We start from the raw sequence: 22,083 nt of genomic DNA, 5'->3' as shown, positions 1-22,083 counted from the left end.
CACACACACACACACACACACACACACACACACACACACACACACACACCATTTCCAACTAAATGGCATTACAGGGGATGTAGTGCTGATGTCTGTGATGTAAGTAATAGTAATGTGTTCATGTTTCAGAAAATGCAAAAGAAGGTACATTCAATTATTTGATCTACTAGGCTTACTGCATACATAATGCATGATTTGTTTGTTTATTTTCATTACTATTATTTAGAAATAAACTTTGGAAGCACCTGACAAAACTCCATACCAGCACTCATTTTCTCTTTCTTCTCATTTTTTATATAGAAACTCACAAATCTGCATAAATTTGCACAGATACTCTTGCAGATCTTCTGAATAATCTTTAAAATACTTGTATTGACATTAATCCTGTTATTAGGCTTAGTTTTATGTCTAGAGCAGCTAAATTATGAATTTTGGTTTTCTATGAGACATCCTTGGGGGTTCAGAAAGAACCCTGGTGCTACCAGTAAGAGATACAGCAAAATGAGGCTGTTTCCAGGATAAGATAATTTGAGATTCAGACACAATAGCCGCAATAAGGAAAGACTTTATTATCAGTTAATTTGCATGTCTCTGAATTTCTGTTAACTTCAGCACTTTCTTGTGATAGCTATCACTGTTAGCCCTTGCAATGTGTTGGCACAAACAGCTTTCCTCAGTCACTTTCCCACACGCATGTACACAATCAAACACACTCATGAACGCATCTAGATACACACACACACACACACACACACACACACACACAAACACACACCTGTTACCTGTCCAAGAGCTGACACAATGTCCACAATATGTCTTATTTTTTGTCTCTGTGCATATAAACCACAGATAATTACACTCAGTCAGCAATGGCAGATATTACAGCTTCATTATCCTTAAGGCATGCTAATGCTAGACCGATCGTTCTATAAATGCTTAAATGACTATCAGTCATGTTAAAACAATTCTACCTGGTATTGTCTAGTGTTCATCTTGAATTTGTCCTGAAGCCTGTCCCCACACAAACACAAACCCATCCCTCTCAACTGTCTGCACCTGATTTTAAAGGAGGCTCCTCCTTTTGCCTGTTATAGGTGCCATGTAACTCGTAAGCTCTTCTAGTCATTAAATAATGCCAGAGATTAGAGTTTCATATTAAAAATATGCATGCAAACTAATGAGTTAATATACTGGGTTAGCTACTATTCCTTGTGTCAGGGAAGAGTGCAGAGTTCAAAACATTTTGCCTCCTGTTACTTTACCTTTTTTTTTCTGCACTCAGGCATACATTTACACTGCCCTTATTGTCTAGTGCCAGTGCACAGGGCTAATATCTTTTAAGTGAGGTCAGAGGGTATGGGGTTTGAATCTGTTTTAGTGACTTTATAGCATTCTATACAGAGTATCAAGGGTGTCTAGTGTACAACCCCAACATATGTCTTGTTTAAGCACCTTTAAGACATATTAAGCAGTTATCCTTAGTGGCTAATGTTCCTCCCAACCCACGTCTTAAAGAATTATCTCTATCTAGTGTTCCCCCCTGACCCAGTCTTGCAGGATTTGCTCATTAATCTAGGGGAGTGTAGAGTTATGACAGGCCACCCCAACACACACGTAGACACATACACACACAAACACACACACACACACACACACACACACACACACACACACACACACACACACACACACGCACACATGCACACACACGCACATACACAACACACATATGCAAACAAGTACACATACACACAAATACAAAAACCTATCCAGTACCCTAACTAAATCTCCCCTACTGTGATCTTCCAGGCAGACACATATTCACACATACACTGACATATGTAGCAACACATAGACACGCATGCACACACACACCCAATACTTCCTGTCCACTAATCATTCTGACACTTAACTATAGTGCAATGGGTGAATATGAGTTTTTGGCTATGTTCATTAACACATGCATCTATGAGAGGGTATGCTACTTTACACAGCACAGCCAATTAATTATCTGAATCATTTGGCAGCTTAAATGCCTTACCACTGTCCATTTTTGTGGGAGACCACATGGCTAATTAGCACATGCCAATCCCCTGGAAAGCATAAAGTGTGGCCATGCAGACATCCACCTTGGTGCTTGCGTGTCTTAGCGCAAAGGCACAGTGGTAATGCTGTCTCTAAGTATGTGTATACAACAATGACAACCTGTTTGAACTGACTCCATCATGTAGAGCACAATTCAGATGTTATACATATTCATTTGATAGCCACATAGACGTTTGTAGATTTTACTGCACTGATGCACACATCACTCAAAAAGCTTCTGTGTCAAATCTCAGTTTTTATTATACTAGACAAATGGCCTGAGTAGTCTGAAAATAGCACAGTTTATGATGTTGCAGACTTACTTGAGGTTTTGTGATGTGAAAGTTGGTATACATAAATAATGGGTGTGGAAAAGGCAAAATCACTCACATAATGGTGCAGGGGTGAATAGTCTCCATCAAAACAAGAATTAGTATATTGTGTTCTGTAATTGTTGTGGCAGTTGTGGCACATTATATGGATTTTTGGAATATATTACTGGTAATAGTTTCGTACTGGTAAGGTGTTAATTGCTGGATGTTTCATTGAGTTGTTATTGATAATGTACCTTGTTTTTGTTGTACAATGTATCAGTGTATTACTATCATCCCTATATATATATATATATATATATATATATATATATATATATATATATATATATATATTCATATATGGTGTACTAGCAATATGTTGAACATTGGTTCAGCGAACGTGGAAAGTCGAATGTTAGTTAGACGACTTTCCATGTTGCCAAACATTAAGTGATCAAGATTACACATCAGCAAATGCAAGTGTGCATTTGTTGATATGAACTCGATGTTCTGAGTAGAGTCGCTCTACAGTGTGGATTGAGAAATATTTTCCTTTCCTCACTGTAGTGCGATCTTGGAGTTAGAATACTTAATTTGCAGGGGGTGTGGGGAACACAGACCCTCACAGTACAGGGGTTCTTGACCCCCTGCTAAAACGTGGATGACAGTGTAGGTGTTTAACATATGTTTGCACATACACTGCCATCACGTTCGAATTTTGATATAAATGTCAAATTCGTTGATGTTGATCAACTGAGTCAACATTTTCACTCATTAGGATTCATGCAGGATGACATAATTTTAGGAATATTGCCCATTCATGTATATGAACTTCGATTATATATATATATATATATATATATATATATATATATATATATATATATATATATATATATATATCTATATCTATATATATATATATATATATATATATATATATATATATACATATATATATATGTGTGTGTGTGTGTGTGTGTGTAAAACATGTTTTGTTGTATATTTATTTTGTATATATATATATATATATATATATATATATATATATATATATATTTATTTTTTGATGACTAATGGCCTCTTTTCAGGGGAGACCTGAGTTGGTAGTCATACTACTAGGTGAAATTTGGTCAGGGTATCACAGAACTTTCCCTATACTTGGTAGTCGAGGGAAGGAGTTGTGTGTTACACATCTTGACTTTCTGTTTCCTGTACAGGCTCAGAGGCAGCCAGGAGGAACAGGAAGAAAATATGGCTGATTCAGCTTTGGCTGAAAATGAAGTGAAGGTTGATGAAAATGTAGCTGAAATGGTAGAATCACTACCAGAAGTTTTTTCTGATGCTGTGGGTGCAGAAAAAACAGTGATACTGAAAGAAAAGGAGATTGTAGCTGTGACAGAGATGGATTCAGTAAAGTAATGGACACTACAAAATTATATAATGAAAGAGGAGTATGGACTGCGTAATGGGAATGTGGAATAATACTGAAAATGGAAAACGATAATGTTATGCACGTACCTAGTATTATTGATGATCATGGTAATAAGGGTTTTGTGAAATGCAAGAGTTAACAAAATACTTGTTATTTTGTGGAAAAAAATTATCATTTAATTAGTGAATGTGATAAAAAAGATGTTATTTATGTGGTAAAATAGGACATAATGCAAAAAATGTGATTTAAAGTGCAAAAAAAAGGTGGCAATACTGGTCATCTGTGGCTAGAATGTGAAATGAATGTGCAAGAAAATGAAAATGAAGTTATACAGGACGAAGTGGTAGTAGAATGTGTTATACAAGAACATGTACAAAAAGTTGTAACTAATAAAGAGGTTGTACATGAGGTTAAAGAAAGTAACAAGGAAAAAGAAACAGAGGAGTCAAGTGAGAAAGAAGCTGACTGGTCACAGTACGAAATAAAAAGAATTTGATAGGGAAAAGAGTTAAAGAAAGGAAAAGAACATTCAAAAACATAATGCTTTGAGAAAATAAGAAAGGAAAGGGATAAACATTTTATTTTACTAACTGTTCTTAAAATATGAAAATATTAGCATTAAATGTGAACAGTATGAAAAATCTTAAAAGGAGAATAGATATACTACAATGGTGTGCTGCAGTAAATGCACATATTATTGTTTTAGAAGATATCAGATTAGTAGCAGAGGAAGAAAAAACACAAACTGAAAAACTTTGGAATGGTGTGGTAGTTTGGAACATGGGGAAAGAAACATGCTCATACATATGTATATTATGTCAAGAAAGCATTAAAATATTAGATGTAACCATAGTGGAACTAGGCCGAACTATACTAATAGATGTGAGATGGAAAAAATATGTGTATAGAATTATAGCTTTCTATGCATATGTAACAAAAATGAGAGAAATTATGTTTAAAAATATTTGTGAATATGTTTGTGTAAATATGGACATTATAGTGGTGGGTGATTTTAATTGTAATTTAAGGAAAATAAGAGTAATTGTGATGTTAAAATGGCTAAAGAAATTATGAGAAGTGGAAAGTTAAGTATAAGGGAGAATAACCACTAGACTTATAAAAGGAATGAAATTAGGACAGAAATTTATTATTTTGTAATATCTGATAGTTTAAAAGTTATAAAAAAGGAATTAAGTATGCTGGATTTTCAGATCATGTGGCAATATGGGTTAAAGTACAGGAAATGAAGAATATATAAGAAGAGGAAAAGGAATAAAGGAAATTAATGAAAATGAATTAGATGTAGAAGAGGAAAAGGAACTTGTGGAGCTATGGAAAAATCATACAACTATGAGGGAGTTTTATGAGAACTGGACTGTTTGGTGGCTTAATTTTAAAGAAAAATATAAAATAAGTATTTTTAGAATGTATAAGAAAGAAAAGAAGAAAAGAAAAAGAGAGATATAAGATACTAAGTCAAGAAACATTTAGAGACTTATTAGAGAAGAAAAACTCCTTTTATGAAAAAGAAAGAGAAATATGTAAAATTAATCAAATTAAAATTAACAACTTGTTATATAAGCAAAAATATTGTTTACAAGGAAAGAAAGAAGAGTCAGCACCATATTTGAGTAGAATAATAAAAGAAGGAAAAATAATAAGAGAATTAAAAAAATAAAAAAAGTTAAGAAAATAAGACAGCAAGAAGGAATATACAAAATAATTAAAGAATATGTATTGGAATTATTTGTTAAGCAAGAAGAAAGCATAGAACAAATTTATAAAGGTGAAAAATTAAATAAGGAAGATAATGAGTATTTAGAATAATGAATAACCATGAAAGAATTGAATGAAATTCTAAAATATATTAATATGAATTCTGCAACAGGACTGCACAGAACTGAATATAGTATGTATAAAGAAATGAAAGAGTGGCAAAAAAATAAGTTTTATAGACATTATGAATGAATGGTTAGAAACTAAGAAATTAAAGAGAAAGAGATATGTACAGGAGTTATAAAATTTATATTTAAAAAGAGAAATAAAGAGGAGATAAAAAATTGGAGACCTCTAACATTGAATAATATAGCAATAACCCACGCCTGGGTGTGGGTAATGCGGGATTTACCCACGGTTGGCGTGGTATGGTCCCGAGGGTGAAGCCCGAGGGACCAAACAAAGACATCCGTGGGTAAATCCTGCATTACCCACACCCAGAAGTGGGTTATTGCTATTATACTATGACATTATTTAAGAAAAGAAATAATAACTTTTCTTAAATAATGGCATTGTATAATGCCTCTTTGCTGCCCTTCTGCAGCTGGCTGGTATCCGCGGCAGTTCTGATGTACTGCGCATGCCTACGCAGTACATCAGAGCTGTGGCCAAAAGCAATGGGTAAAGCAAGATCTCCGTTGCTTTTTACTGTTTCGCTATGTTAAATGGGTTTAACATAGCGAGACAGCTTTAAAATAAGCAACAGAGATTTCCGTTGCTTATTTTAAAGCTGTCTCGCTATGTTAAACCCATTTAACATAGCGAGACAGGTTTAAAAAAAAGCAACGGAGAAAGCAAGATCTCCGTTGCTTTTTACACACTGTGTTGCTTTGTTAAAGGAGTTTAACATAGCGAGACAACTTTAAAAAAAGCAACGGAGATCTCCGTTGCTTTTTTTAAACCTGTGTCGCTATGTTAAACTCTTTTAACATAGCGAGACAGTGTTTTAAAAGAGACTTATACTAATGGAAAAAGTCCGGGCGACCGGACCTTTTTCCATTAGTATAAGTCCATTTACAATGTGCACGCTGGCCAATCAGCGTGCACGTTTTGGAATATTAATGGGGGGTCATGGTATAATACAAATTATAAAAATTTTATGAAAATAATACCAAAAAGGTTACAGAAAAAAATGGATGGAATATATGACCAAAATGTATTTTGAAGAAAAGGAAAAGGAAGTGAAGAGTTATTATGGATAATAAGAGAAATAATTGATGATATCATAAATAAAAATGTAGAAGTGAAGGTTATGATAGGGGATATAAGAAAAGCTTATGATAATATTGAATATAAATCATTATGGGGAATTTTTCAGGCTTATAATGTAAGTAAAAAATTACAAGTAATAAAATCTGTTTATGAAAGGAACTATGTGAAACTAAATGTAAATGACTGGATTGGGGAAGAAATAATAACAGAATGTGTAATAAAGCAGGGCTGCCCAGCTAGTAGTGTAATTTTCTCATTAGTTATGAATTTAATAGTGAAGGAAATTAATAAAATGTCAAGTAGTGGTGGTTACAAAATGATGAAGGAAGTACAATTGACAATAATGTAAATTCTGTGGATGATATTGTATTAATTGTTAAAATAAAGTATGAATAGAAAAGGTAAATAAAAAATTAAGTATAAATTAAAAAAGTTGTTTATGTATAAGTAAGGAGAAAAGTAACGGATTTGGTTCTGAAGATATGATAAGAGGTGTTGAGTTCAATGAAAAATATATAGATATATTAAGAATAACATTTGGAAGGAATGAATACAAACAACAACAATGGAATAATGTACTCAAAGAAGTAAAGAATATGACTAATTTTTTGGAAAGCATATAGATTTTCACATGGAAAAAAAGCTCACTATTTGAACACTATGTTAACAGGAAAAATTGCTTATCTTGCTAACATCTATATGATTCCTATTAAGTATGAAAAGGAATTAATGATGGTTATATTCTCTTTTATATGGGGCTTTAGACTGAATCCAGTCAAAAGATGGATTCTGTATATAAAAGAAGAGCAAGGAGGTTTGAGTTTAATAAGCCCAATAGTACATGCAGCATCTCTCATTTTATATGAAGTATTAAAAGCAATTATGAAGGAAAATAATAACTTGATAGAAATGATTCTATATTATAAATACAAAGAACTGTTGGAAGGAATGGAATTTAAAAAATTAAGTAAAAGCATTGTGAATGAAGAAATGAAAGCGTACCAAAATAAAATTGCATTATGCAAAATAAAAAAAGAATATATGTGAGAAAAATAGAAAGAAATGGTACTTAAGTATTATTAAAGTATTTTATTGCATTGGTCCATGAAAAGATTTAGAAATAGATAAAAAAAAGATAATGATGAGATATAATTATAAAAAGATTAAAGAATGTAATGATAGTTTATGGAGATTGTCTATTAGAAAATTGCCGGTTAAGGCAAATATGCCATACAGAAAAGCAAGATAGAATATGTAATAAATGTGGAGAGTTTGAGATATCTGAGCATGTGTTTTAGAAATGTGAAAGAGTTAATAATTTGTGGAAATAAATAAATAAAGATAATAGTGTGAAAAAGCTGTTAAAATTTGTACAAATGAATATGGACATAATAGAATTTGATTATTATGGTGGACATAAACAGGAAGAAGTGAAGAAAATGGACAAGTAATATTTTATGCTTCATGGACTATATGGAACGAATGACTAAATGAAATTAAATACAATGGAAAATGGACTTTGACAAAGATGTTGGATAAAAATAATGTTTTGGTTGTGGATAAAAGAGTGCTTAAATTGAAGTTTATAATGTATGGAGATTTGTAAATAGATATAAATATTGTAAATATGTAAATAATATGTAATGTATATATCAATAAAAATCCCTACTTTTTTCAGTAGGTGCAAAGGGATCTTTTTCATCCACCAGAGCTACCACACAAGTACATGGTACCTCTATTTAATGTTTCATACAAAGGGTGACATACTCAGGAGTGTAGCACTCCCCTTAAGCAGTCCATCTACCTACATATATATATATATCAAGAGTAGTATCAAAATAAGCTCCATCAGAACTATTGTTCTATATAAACATGCCCCTGGATTTACTAATCTTAGCTTAGTCCTCCGGAAGCAGCCATTTAGGAGCAGGATGGCAGCGCACCATGCATATTAATGATGTGCACTGCCCAAGCTCCAAGGCTTACATGGAGCAGTTAAGAGTGCAGGGGCATGTCTCAGAGCAGAGCTCTCATAATAAACACACCCCCCAATGTAGAACAGCAGAAAGGGGTAAGAAATGAGCAAGAACACTCATAGGTGTCCGCATATCCCCACCAACAGTCCCCCATATGTACAACAGCAACAGTACATATAAATAAAATGAAGAAACCCTTTTATTTTTTTTTTAATCCAATTAAAGCTAATCATAGGTGTGCAGGTGTGCCCATCGCTTGGCTACTGTTAATGTAGCTTAAATGGCTGAAGAGGATAACAAGGAAGATATATGCAAATGAAGCAGCATAGCAATAGTGTAGTGGACAGATCATTCGCCTCATGAGCAGGCATTCACTGTCCGTGTCCCACTGCAGCACATTCAATTTTACATGGCAAAGTACATTATGACCAATATTTTTGTTGCATAGCCCACTACATAACATATATTTATAAACTGGAGTACTGCAGTAAATGCACATGTGAGGTGTCAGTATCATAATGAATAAGGCACTAGTAAGCAGGTCTAAGTACAAATAAGCAGTAGTAAGCATATTTAAACACTAGTAAGCAGGATTAAGCCCATTTGTGTGGCGGTAAACAATGCCTACATTGGCTAAGCAATTCTAAAGCTAACTCTCTATAAGCAGATGTAACCGCAGGTTAGCAGTGCTTACCGTCACGCAAACCCACGCAAACATGCTTACAAATGCTCAAAAGTGCCTTAATCACTCTGTATCCAATGGCCCTTTTTCTGCTCAACAACAAAACAAGCAGACATGCAGGTCTCGAACCCAGAACCCTATACACCATAGTCATAGTAGTTATCCACCAAGCCATCCCAAATGTACAGAATAATGAGGTAGTAGCAAACAAGTCCTCTCCATAGTATAACCAAACTGAACCTATGAAAGGCATCAGTATACAGTCATATGTGCCATAACCCGGAATTAATGGACATGCTGCACCTCAGAAAATCCAAATCCCATTGAGCTACGCGCTCGAGAGACTTGAACCTCAGCACTGAAATAAATAGGACATGCTGGAGGGACAGATTCATAACCCAGAGGCTCCCTTCACTCTGGAATAAAATCCCAGTCCAGGTTAGGCAGAGTCCCACATTGACTCTCTTCAAGAGGAATCTTGATGAGTGGATGGGAGATCGTAGGTTTACCCCGGCTATCACTTCTGTGTCACTGTTAGACAGAGGCACAGTATACTAACCTCAAAAAAAGGCATAGCAAAATTAATTTAAAATGGGTGGCGAAAGCCAAACACACTCTGGCTAGGCATATAAATGCCCTAGGGCAGATAGCCTAGTATGAACCTATGAACCTATGAACCCACTACATAACATAAATATGTGAACTGAAGTACACTAGTAAGCCCAGACGTGAGTTGTAATTGTAATAGAGTGTTGCAGCCCCCAATAAAACACAAGGACCCCACAGAGTGTACGTACACATCAATCAGGGATACCAGGCATACATATAAGGTGTAATGAATAGTAACACAATGCACAAAAGGCATTATAATGAAGGTCTAATGTAAGCAACGCTAAGCATTGCACAGGCTGGCTTAGGAGGTGTAAGCAATGTGTAGACCAGCTAACTCATTGTGCCCAGTGGTATACCCCTTTAAACAATGCCAACCCTAGGTAAGCAGGTTTGCCCATAGCTTAGCCTCTTCAAAACAAGCCAATCACAGAAAAGTGCAGGAAATCAGCCCTACTTAAACCCAAGAGGCGGGAATACATTTCATAACTGATTGTAGCTTCCCCTTGTAGGCACTATGGCAGTAAGGGGAGAAGGAGTGCACTTCCGGGCACATCGCTGGTGCATCCAGGAGTCCATGATCATGGCAGGACTCATAGTCAAAGGCCATGCATAGAGACTGCTGCAGGGCCAGTACCAGGGCTCTCAATACAAGGCGGAGGCCTGGGACCATCTCACCCATGACCCCACCAGTGCCACTTGCATAACCTGAACTGGTGAGCAAGTCAGGCACCACTATGCTGACCTGAAGCGGCGGAAGGGGGACCTCTTGGAAGAGTGGCTCCAAGAGGCTAGAGCATAAGGGGATGTTCTAGACATGTGTAAGCATCATCCCAGTATGTGTGTAATACTTACCAGCTCAGGTATATCATGGATAGGTATGGCTAAATATTCCTCTTATGTCCCCCACAGTTGCAACGGAGTGGGGCATGAACCAGGAGGCCAACATCTGCCACCTGGCGAGGTTGCAATGCGAGGCAGGTCAGTAATACTCATGCTTCTACTGTCATAGGAAATAAAAATAAAAGTAGTAGTAAATAAATTGCTAATATAAAACCTGTATTGTTCAAGGCAAGTACTGCATACACTAGAGAATATGGCAGGAAGAGTCTCATATTGTTTGTATGTCAATAAAATTGTAATATCCTGACAAAACAGGTCTAACTGCTGGACTGCATTTGTATATTTTGGTATCATATGGTAATGTAAATTTTCAATCATGTAATAGTACTGTTGTATTAAGCACTGTTACCCACACCATGCACCATAAATTGAATGTGTAAGAATGCCTGTATATGACAGGTGTAATCCCCAGAGGCCATTTAGTACAACTGAGAGACACATAGACAGTAAACAGGGAAATGCAGGCAACAAAAACAGAATAGCACATGCAACTTAGATGTGAACTGTTGTTTTTTTAGCATACACAGCCATGGTTCGAATCCTGCCAGTGGTAATTATCTGCATACAGAATCATACCCCATGACTGTACAGATATGTCCAGAATGTCTATTAAAGTGGCCCATATCTATTGCCTATCAACCTGTCCCCCTGGGAAATCAATGGGATGATCCCAGGCGTATAGGCAGCAAACAGGAAATACAACTGATTGACACACAACTACGACAGCAACTCCCCAATACCTTATGTGACTAAGAAGCCACTTATGTCCTATTTACACCCCAATTTGTTAAGCTGTGGTCAGAGTGTGTACAGTAGCAGAGTGAGATGTATGTGCATAATAGTAATGTGGAACCTGGTACTGTGTGTGCGAACATTCAGGTAGTGCTAATAAACATTCCTCCCACAGGTCTGTCAGATACCAACACTGTTCCCAGAAATACAAGAATGATATGCAGTTGCTCAGAATAATGAGGTATTACACATCACAGTCACCCACACTGTCCTACAACATATAACTGTCTAGGAAATCTGTATGAGTGTTGTTATACAAGGTCAGAATGCATAACCACAGGGGATTAATAAGACAGAAAGCAGATTGGAGATATACAGTAATATCAATATAGCAGACACAACTGTAATGGACAGGGTTTAAGTTGTAGCAGACACAGCCATGATCTGAATCATGTGAGTGGAATTAGACTGCATACAGATTCATACCCCACAACTGTACACATGAGGCCAGAATGTCCAGTATATGTGCCCATACCTGCTGCCTGTCTCCCTGTCCCCCTGGTAAGTCTGTGGGATGATCCCAGATGTGTAGCCAGCTAATAGGGAATACAAGTGATTGTCAACCATCATGAGAACACACCTGTTACTGTAGCAACCCCCAAAACTATTAGGAGAGTAATATTTCAAGTATGTCCTATCTACACTCTCATGTTGTCAAGCTGTGACCAGAGTGTGTACAGTACCAGAGTGAGGTGTATATGCATAATACTAATGTGTAATCTGGAACTTTATGTAGCAACAGTCAGATAGTGCTAACAAACATTGCTCCCAGAGGTACTTTGGATATGAACACTGTGCTGAAAAATACAGACCAATATAACCTCTACTAGTATTGTCCACCCTGGTATTATAGGGGATTGTGAGTGTTGCGGTTTCTCTGAATAATAAAGTATCACTGGTCACTGTCACCCACACTGTGCTACATAATATAACTGTGTAAGAAAGCATGTATATCTGTGTGTCAGGTCACTAAAGGTGGAAGAGGGCAATATTCTAGATATGTCCAGGCACACCAGCATGTGGTCAACACATGGCCAGAATCTGTGCAGAATGAGTCACATAGCATAGTGCAAAACATCAACCTGGAATCCAGGCATATGTGTACAAACAGTCAGTATTAGCAAACATTCCCTTCACAGGTATACCAGGTAAGAGGTGTATACTGCAGGTAAAACCGGTTCATGTGCAATGAAGACAACAGCCATATCACTGTCCAAAATAAAGCTATAGGCCAGTGTAGTACAACTTGTAAGGTACAGATAACAGCACTGACTAGGAAAGTAATGTGGACTACAGGAATATATTACTTATTAACTGACATCTTTCTATCCCCCCACCTTATCTCCAATAATCAACATACCCACCCCAACTGGTATGTACTGACTCTGATAATGTCCAATTGTTTAATAAATATTTTAATGGTTCCCATGCATGTGCCATATTGAATTATTCCAACACCATTGGCATGGTGCCATCAACGTGCTTACATGTTGTTTGTATTACCACTGTGGTCCCATATATGCGTGTGTCTTGTTTGCTATGCAACTTTTCCATATCTGGTGTCTGGGTTAATGGGAATATCTATGCATGCTGTTATACTTAACCCTGTAATGTGTTGACTATTACTAACCCATATATGATGATGAAATCTAAACACTATAGCACGCTTGGGAAGGCCAGTCCCAGCGTACCCACTTGTCGCACCTCAGCTGGCCGAGGCACCGGGCACCAGCACGTCTGGGGCCAAACCCCAGATGTCCCTGTCCATTGGTCCTGCACCACCTTCGGGTGGAACCACCTCAAGGGATGGGGCTGTCCCCCCAAGAGTGGGCAGAGACAGGCACCTGTCACCAGTCGCCAGGTCGGGGTCATGGTGCATAGAGTGATCAATGAGCAGTTTGGTGATCTTTTACGCCAGCTCGAGGGCTGCATGTTGTGAATAGAGAGTCAGCCTGGTTCTGCGGCTCAGCCCCCAGGACAGCCACCTTTGGGGCTGTGAAGGTGCAGTGGTGACTGCCCATGGTTGGGGACCTCAGTCCCGCTGTTACCACTAGGGGTCTTGTGGGCTTCCGATATCCCAACATCCCTCCCCATCAAGGTGTTTACCCCCACATGTGTCATATACCACCCCTGTATGTGTCTTGTGTGTCTTGTCTGTTAACCTACCCCACCTACCTCCCCAAATATACCTACTACTCCTCCCCAACATCCCACTCTCACCTGAAAAAAAAAAGGGCAATCTGTTCCCACAAAACAATCTCTCCCCATACACAGACGTCCATTTCACATGTGTCCACTAGTCACATGTAATCCGATCTAATTGGCATCACAACTTATTATTGTTGTCCTCACACCTCTCCCAGGGGTGTGAGAGCCCAAATCTACCTCCATAATCAGTGTATATGCACAGCTGTTGGTGTAGAAGAAATGGGCAGCTATGGACCTTCCCTAGACCCTTCCTGCACATCCCTAGCTATTTTCCCTACTGTCTTTCCCTCTTTGTGCCCCTTTTTCACCATTTTCCTATCAACACTTTTTTCTTTTCTTTTAAAGAAATTGGTGCAGGGGTAAGTGGGAATAAGCACTTTTAAGCGGGTCTAAGCCTGTTTGCATGGGGGTAAGCACTGCCTACACAGATTAAGCAATTTAGAAGCTAACGGAATATAAGAAACTGTACCCAGAAGTTAGCAGTACTTACCTCCGCGCAAACCTGCTTACAACTGCTTTAAAGTGCCTTAATCACACTGTATCCTACAGCACATGTTCTGTCCAGCAACAAATTAAACAGCCTCTGCATGGCTCAAACCCAGGACCTGCACACTTCTGTGTTGGCTTTGTGGTTAACTGTTGACTATTGTGACTAGACAAAGTGATTTACCACTAAGCCATGCCAGATATATGTAAATCTGATGTTTTCAGAAACATATCATCCAGCCCAGTCATGCAACAGTACAGAGAATGTATACCAACATTTAGATGTATGTGTGTGTAAATATATTAATATCTAAACAGATACAACATATCTATATATGGATATATATATATATATATATATATATATATATATAGATCTAGGACTATTGAATGAAAGTTCAATAGTCCAAATCCACAATCACCGAACACACTTTAACGTGTGTTTAAAAAAAAATAAATAAAACATTACTTTTACATTTTTGCAGGGGGCAAGCCCCCCTGCACCCACCACATAGGGGGCTGTGCCCCCCACCACCCCTACTTAAATAGTCTCACTCCGAGATTGCACTACAGTGGGGAAAAGGAAATTTTCCCTTATCTCCATTGTAGTACGATCTCCACAACAGGCATACTTACGCGAAAGTGTTTTTTGGTGAAAAGCACTTTCGCGCAAGTATGCCCGGCTGAATCTCTTTCAGTTATGATGTCTTTCCATTTTATATATATATATATATATATATATATATTTAGATATATATATATATATATATATATATATATATATATATATATATAAATATATATGAACATATATACATGCAAATACCTACATCGACACATATATATGTCTATACCTGTAAGTCTACATATACACAGCAAGTTACATATATGTACGCAGATATATATCTATGTAGGTATATACGGACATAGCTGTATATATGTAAGCAGATATTTATATACATAGGTCACAGTAAGCTGCCTGTCGGGCGCTAGAATCCGCCACATAACACAAGCACTCAGGTCTCTCAACAGCAGGTACAAGTACGACTCAGTCATTGTCCACGCTGGTGTCAACGACCTGAGACATACCTCCTTGGACTACATGAAAAGAGACATTGAGGAGCTCTCTGATTATGTAGCCCAGGCAGGTATGACCCTGACCTTGAGCAGTATCCTACCTTCACCTAGAATGATGCCACAATACAGTGATAAGATGATCAGCTTTAATAATTGGCTTAAATTCTGGTGTCATTCAAAGGGGATCCAATGTCTGTCTGCCTGGGATGACATGCTGGACAAGCCACGCTGCTTCGCAAGGATGGCTTGCACCTGTCACCCTAGGCTTCCGGATATTGGCAAAGGCTCTTGCCACCCCATAGTGCCTTTTTAGGCAAGGCTCAAATTCTAAACCTACCACCCTAGAACACAAAAAGTAAAAACTAAGGGTAATGCTGCTCAATGCCAGAAGTCTCAATCTCAAGATGCACGCACTCGAGGCCCTTCTCAGTATGGAGGACATCGATGTCTGTGCTGTGACAGAAACCTGGTTCAAGGCTCCTGAGAGCACCCCAGCACTAGCAGGTTTCACCTCATATCATGCGTTCGCCCAAAATCCGGACAACACCAAGAAAGGAGGGGTGTCCATATTCATAAAGGACACCCACACCTCAAGGTTGGTGGCAACGACGATGCATCGGAGACCATCCAGGTGCAATTAACCATAGGCAAGACTGCTCTGCAATTTGTAGCATGTTACAGGCCACCCTCTCAAACTCAGGAACCTCACATGGCCTTCCTGAAAACAATGGGGGGATAAATGTATCTCCAAACACCATCATACTAGGTGACTTCAACTACCCTAATATAGACTGGGAACACTACTCAAGCCCAAACACTCTAGCCCAAAGGTTCCTGGAGTTCATAAACTCAAATGCCATGGAACAACTAGTCACCATCCCCACAAGAGGAGAAAACATACTTGATCTCATCATCACGAACATGGGATCACAATGTTCAACACCGGAAGTATACCCCTCACTGGTGAGATCAGATCATAAACTAATCTCGCTGGAGGTCCTCATCCCGCCCCCACCTGAAACAAAAAAGACCACGGTGAAAAACTTCTCAAAAGCCAACTTCACACTTCTAAAAACTAGTGTGGTCTCCTTTAAGGCCCCTGAGCCAGTGGTAAACATTACTCAAACCGCTGAATCACTTACAAATGCCTTCTACCAGCACCTACAGGACTGCATGGATCAGGCAATCCCAAACAAAACTAAGACTCTTTGTAACAAAGGCAAGCGTCCAGTCTGGTGGACCCCAGCCATAAACAAGCTCTACAACAAAAGGAGGAAGCTACTACAAGATAGAGCAAAATCCTTGAAAGGTAAGACACCTTTGACCATTATAAGTAAAAAACTAAGAGCTCTCATAAAATCATCCAAGGTAAATTTTGAGAGAAAAATCGCCAAGGATTCAAAAGACAATCATAAGGCCTTCTTTAGCTATGTTAGAAACCTAGGAGGAAACTCCCAGATATGCTCAGAATTAGTTCAAAATGATGTGAAGATTACTGAACCTACACACATTGCCAACATACTGGCTGACAGGTTCAGTGCAAACTTCTCCCCCCAAAAGGAGAGATATCTATACCAGAGGATTGTAGCCCCCCCAAACATCTCCAACGCCCAGGTGAGAACTGCTCTCCAAAGCAAAACACAGCATCCATGGGACCGGATGGTGTCCCCGCTGTGTGCTCCATGAACTCAATGAGGAATTAAACCCGCAGTTAGGACAGCTGTTTAATCTTAGCCTCACCTCAGGATACGTACCCAAGGAGTGGCGCACGGCGACTGTGGTCCCACTTCACAAGGGCGGTGCCTCCACCGACCCTGGAAATTACCGTCCCATTAGCTTGACAAGCCTTATCTGCAAAGCCATGGAGAGGATCATAATGGAACTCATAAATGAAGACATAGGGAACTTGCAGACTTTGGATCCAACCCAGTTTGGCTTTGTCAAAGGCAGATCATGCCTTTTAAACTTGGTTGACTTTTTCGAGACAGTCACCAAGGCCATTGATGAGGGAAAGGCAATCCATACAGCCTACCTTGACCTGGCAAAGGCCTTCGACACAATACCCCACTCAGGTATTATCAAAAAACTCATCAGCTTGAATGTAAACCCATGCATCACAAGATGGGTTGCAAACTGGCTAAGTGACAGAACCCACAGGGTCAGAGTTGCTGGAGCCATGTCAGACTCAAAGCCTGTCACAAGTGGTGTCCCACAGGGCTCAGTCCTGGGTCCACTCTTGTTCGGCATCTACTTTTCTGAAGTACAAGCAAACACAGGAGGGTTATGGCTGACAAAGTTTGCAGATGACTGCAAACTGGCGCATAGTCGAAAACACATCTGACACAGATATCCTTCAGAAGGGCCTCACAGAAATGGATAACTGGTGCCAGAGCCATGGCCTAAAGTTAAATGCCAAGAAATGCATAGTCATACCCTTGGGAAAACAAGGTTACCCCTAGCTACCATATAGGTGGCAATCCACTGAGCACAGAAAAAGTCATCAGGGTTCTGGGGACCCAGGTTGACAGTAGCCTTCGTTTGACACTCATGTTGCTAAAGTAGTTAGGAAAACCTTCTACATTGCCCACCTGATCATGAAGGGATTGACATCTAGATCAAGGGAGGTCATCGCCCCCCTGTACTCATCACTCATTAGACCTATGATTGAGTACAATGCCCCATTCGGAATGTATCTGACCAGACACCTGCAGCAGCTGGAAAGGCCCCAAAAGTTCCTCACCAAAAGGATAAAGGGTCTCAAAATATGTCTTATGCTGCCCGACTGAAAGAACTCCAGCTCTATTCAGTCTCATACCGCTTGCTCAGAGGTGACCTGTGCCTGACATATAAGGCCATGTCAAACCCTGATTTGATGAATATGCTTCACCTCAAAAAATCTAGATCCCTCAGAACCACAAGGGCGGGAGACTTAAACCTTGACACGGTTATTAATAGAACATGCTGGAGGGACAGATTCATCACCCAGAGACTCCCTATGCTCTGGAACAAAATCCCGGTACATGTGAGGCAGAGCACCTCGCTGGCCTTGTTCAAGAGGAATCTTGACCAATGGATGGGGGATCGCAGATATACCCCAGGGATTACTTCAGTGTCACTGCTTGACAGAGGCACAGCAAAATAATAGCCATAGTTTTATTCAAACTAAAGGGGTGGCGAAAGCCAAATAACTATGGGCTAGGCTTATAAATGCCCTTGGGCAGATAGCCTAGTATGAACCTATGAACCTATATATATATATCTATATATATATATATATATATATATATATATATATATATATATATATATATATATATATATAGGTATATATGGCCATACATCTGTAGATAGCAATGGTAGATTAACAAAAACAAATATGTGCACATGCACCGTTAATGGGGTGGAGAGGCCCCAAACAATATACGTCTTGTATGAATAGGCATACCCCCCCAACAGCCAAACACATCCACCCTACCAAGTGTTGCCGATCCCGTGCCTAATGGTTAAGGTGTTTGCTTTACAAACACAAGGTGCAGGGTTTGAGTCTCACAAGGGATAATTGGCTAGGCGTACAATGGCTCGCAAGGGCAGTTAGCTTAGTACTAACCTATGAACCTATGAACCTGACATAACATGGGCACAAGATGTTAACAGTACTACATCCCACCTGTATCATGTCAGGCTGGTATTGGTAACATATCATGCAGTACAGTCTGCCTCCCATTGGAAATGTAAAATATGAAAGCTATCAACATCCCCAGGATACATATACACAGACACATATATACAGATACAGATATACATATATATATATATATATATATATATATATATATATATATATATACACATATATATAGATATACATGTGACTACACATACTCACGCAGATATATGTACAGTAAGAAACATATGTAGAAGATGCACACAATATGGAACAGCCACTATGCCTTCAGTTAACACCTGAACAACTGGACACTGTATGGGCCACCCATACAAATGACATGCAGAGATATGTACAGTAAGATACATATGTAGAAGGTGCACACAATATGGAACAGCCACTATGCCTACAGTTAACACCTGAACAACTGGACACTGTATGGGCCACCCATACAAATGACAATCATTGCCTGCAACATATACCCACAGAGAGGTCATAGGAAAAAACACCACACACAGGTTTGTAGAAATGGAAAACCTTTATTTGTGTACTATTACAGTTCTATATGCCATGCCATATAGCTGTTCAGGCACTGACATCCATATAAACAGAGTAATGCAACTGCGAAACAGTTATACTAATACACTAGTCTGGAAAGGGTCACAACTATTGCTGTCCAGGCCAAGCCCTTCAAATTGTACAATAGTAAAGCCAGACTGGGCCACAGGATACCAAACAATCAACAGTATGTAATGCAGGTGTATAGTTCAGCAGCCTCTATCTACACTCTGTACAAAATCACTAGGTGGTAAAGACTTCAGTTGACCAAATGGTATGTAACTGTTACATAACAAGGCATAACTGACACCATCACAAGCACACTGACAAACAGAACAGTCTGTATGGCAGGAGGCAGTAGTCCTGCATTAACCCAATTTATATAAGTCATGTAAATATAGGTGAAGTATACAGTACTGTACATCCAGATACCTTAAGGCAGCTCACCCCTGATACCCCCACATTTTGTAACAGCCTAGCTCATTTATGGTGCATTCCCCCCCAGACTCAATAATACAGAGTCATATACCACTGTTACATACACTGGCCTCTGGAGTTCATAAGGGCATACATGTACTGTGTAGGTGAAACCCACACATACAAGGCCCCAGCCCCACTGTATGTGTGGGGGATACAACAGCAGTGGACTGATGGCAGCAAAGGCAGTGTGATATACTCACAGCCCACTACAGAACAACTCCTGACAGCATGTCATATGTGCAAAGCTTGATATGTAGTTGGAGGACAGAGGCTGGAGCACAAGCCCATATGTGGAAAACTGTTGCCATACACTAAGCAAGTCGCTGGTGTTACAGGATAGTCTGCAGCATATCCTTAGTCAGGGAATTGAGGTTAGAAACATAAATGGATGTAGCCATGTACTGATAGCACTCAACACACTCACTGCCAATGAAATATCTGACACAGGACCTGTGTGGTGGACAGACAAAACATGATAGGCACACCTCTGGCTACCAAGAGGATAGGTCCACAGTTGAGAGTTATGCAGACAGACTGCATTCCAATGTAAATTAGTATGTACACACACACCCTGTAACACCAGTACTATACAAAGCATAACACAACTCTACTCACACTCTGTCTGTAGTTCTGGAACCTCCTACAAATATGTAGCTGGCCTGAGTGTGCCGGTTCTCCTGTAATAGGTATTGCTAGCTCCTGTCTGTAATACTGATGACCACACACAGGAAGGATGTCCATCACACAGGAAAGGTAAAGGGACCATGCCCACATGTTGTAGGGATTTATAGTAGGTGGTTGCCATGACAGTGGTAATTGGAAGTACTACACAGCAAGTTGCATGAAGTTAGCAAGTGTAGGACAGTGACTGGTGCAGAGGCCATCACCTGATCAAGTACATCACCTACTAAAACCAGGCTGCAATCTACTCAAAGCAGCTTAATCCATTCACTGGAGAGGGAGAGAGAGAGAAAGACAGAGAGAAAGCAAAAGCGAAAGCAAAAACAGAAAAAAAATAAAGCTCTTCAAACTAACAGCTGAAGATGCAGGCATTTAGGCAACTGCCATTCATAAAGACATCATTCCCACAATAGGTATGTGAAGTATATGTACATGTATTAGAATGTAGTACCTGGTCCATCATAATGGGATAGATGATGTGGAATGAGTTATATGTGCCATCAGGTGTTGTTGTGATGATGTTCAACTGAACAACTGCTATGGACAATACTGTCTGTCCCTGTGGGTAGTAGGCCATAGCTGTTAACTGTGCAGGTCAGCACTGACAGACAATATGCAAGCCATCATAGTGTGTATTGTGTAATGGGAAATATGTATATTACATGGTCAATAGCTGGTGGTGGAAGTAATGCCATTATGATGGACATGTGGGAGCCACATCTCACCACTGGCAGGATACTCAGGTGAATCTGTAATGTAGCATGCCGGAATGCCATAGGTGTGTAATAGGGTTACCTGAAATCAGGTCCCAAATATACCCAACTAATGTCAGGCTGTGTCCATATGTGGCACCTGTCTGTGTTGTAGCAAGGCAGAACAGTGCAGCTGTGCAGGAAGGTGCTGTGAGATTGTGGAGCTGATGTCTGAATGTACCCCACATATAGGTATGCATATGTGTACATATGTCTCATATATGATATATAAGGATATATATGTATATCAGCATGTATGTCCAGAAATATACATATAACCATGTATAGACATATAAATGTGCACATATATATGACATCACATATATCTACACATATGTAGATATATACATATATGCACATGTCTAGATATGTACAAACACACACATAAACATA

General features: G+C 39.0%; 1 protein-coding gene across 1 annotated transcript in view; it reads left to right on the top strand.

Annotated features, from left to right (window-relative positions):
* The window catches only part of LOC122795737 (dedicator of cytokinesis protein 1-like), a 2,411,902-nt gene that overhangs the window by 790,330 nt on the left and 1,599,489 nt on the right, over positions 1–22,083 (top strand). The window lies entirely within an intron of this gene.

The sequence above is a fragment of the Protopterus annectens genome, chromosome 2.part2 (genome assembly GCF_019279795.1).
Source record: "Protopterus annectens isolate FY-2018-M chromosome 2.part2, PAN1.0, whole genome shotgun sequence".
Lineage (NCBI taxonomy): Eukaryota > Metazoa > Chordata > Ceratodontiformes > Protopteridae > Protopterus > Protopterus annectens.
This window is presented reverse-complemented; position numbering and strand designations above follow the sequence as displayed.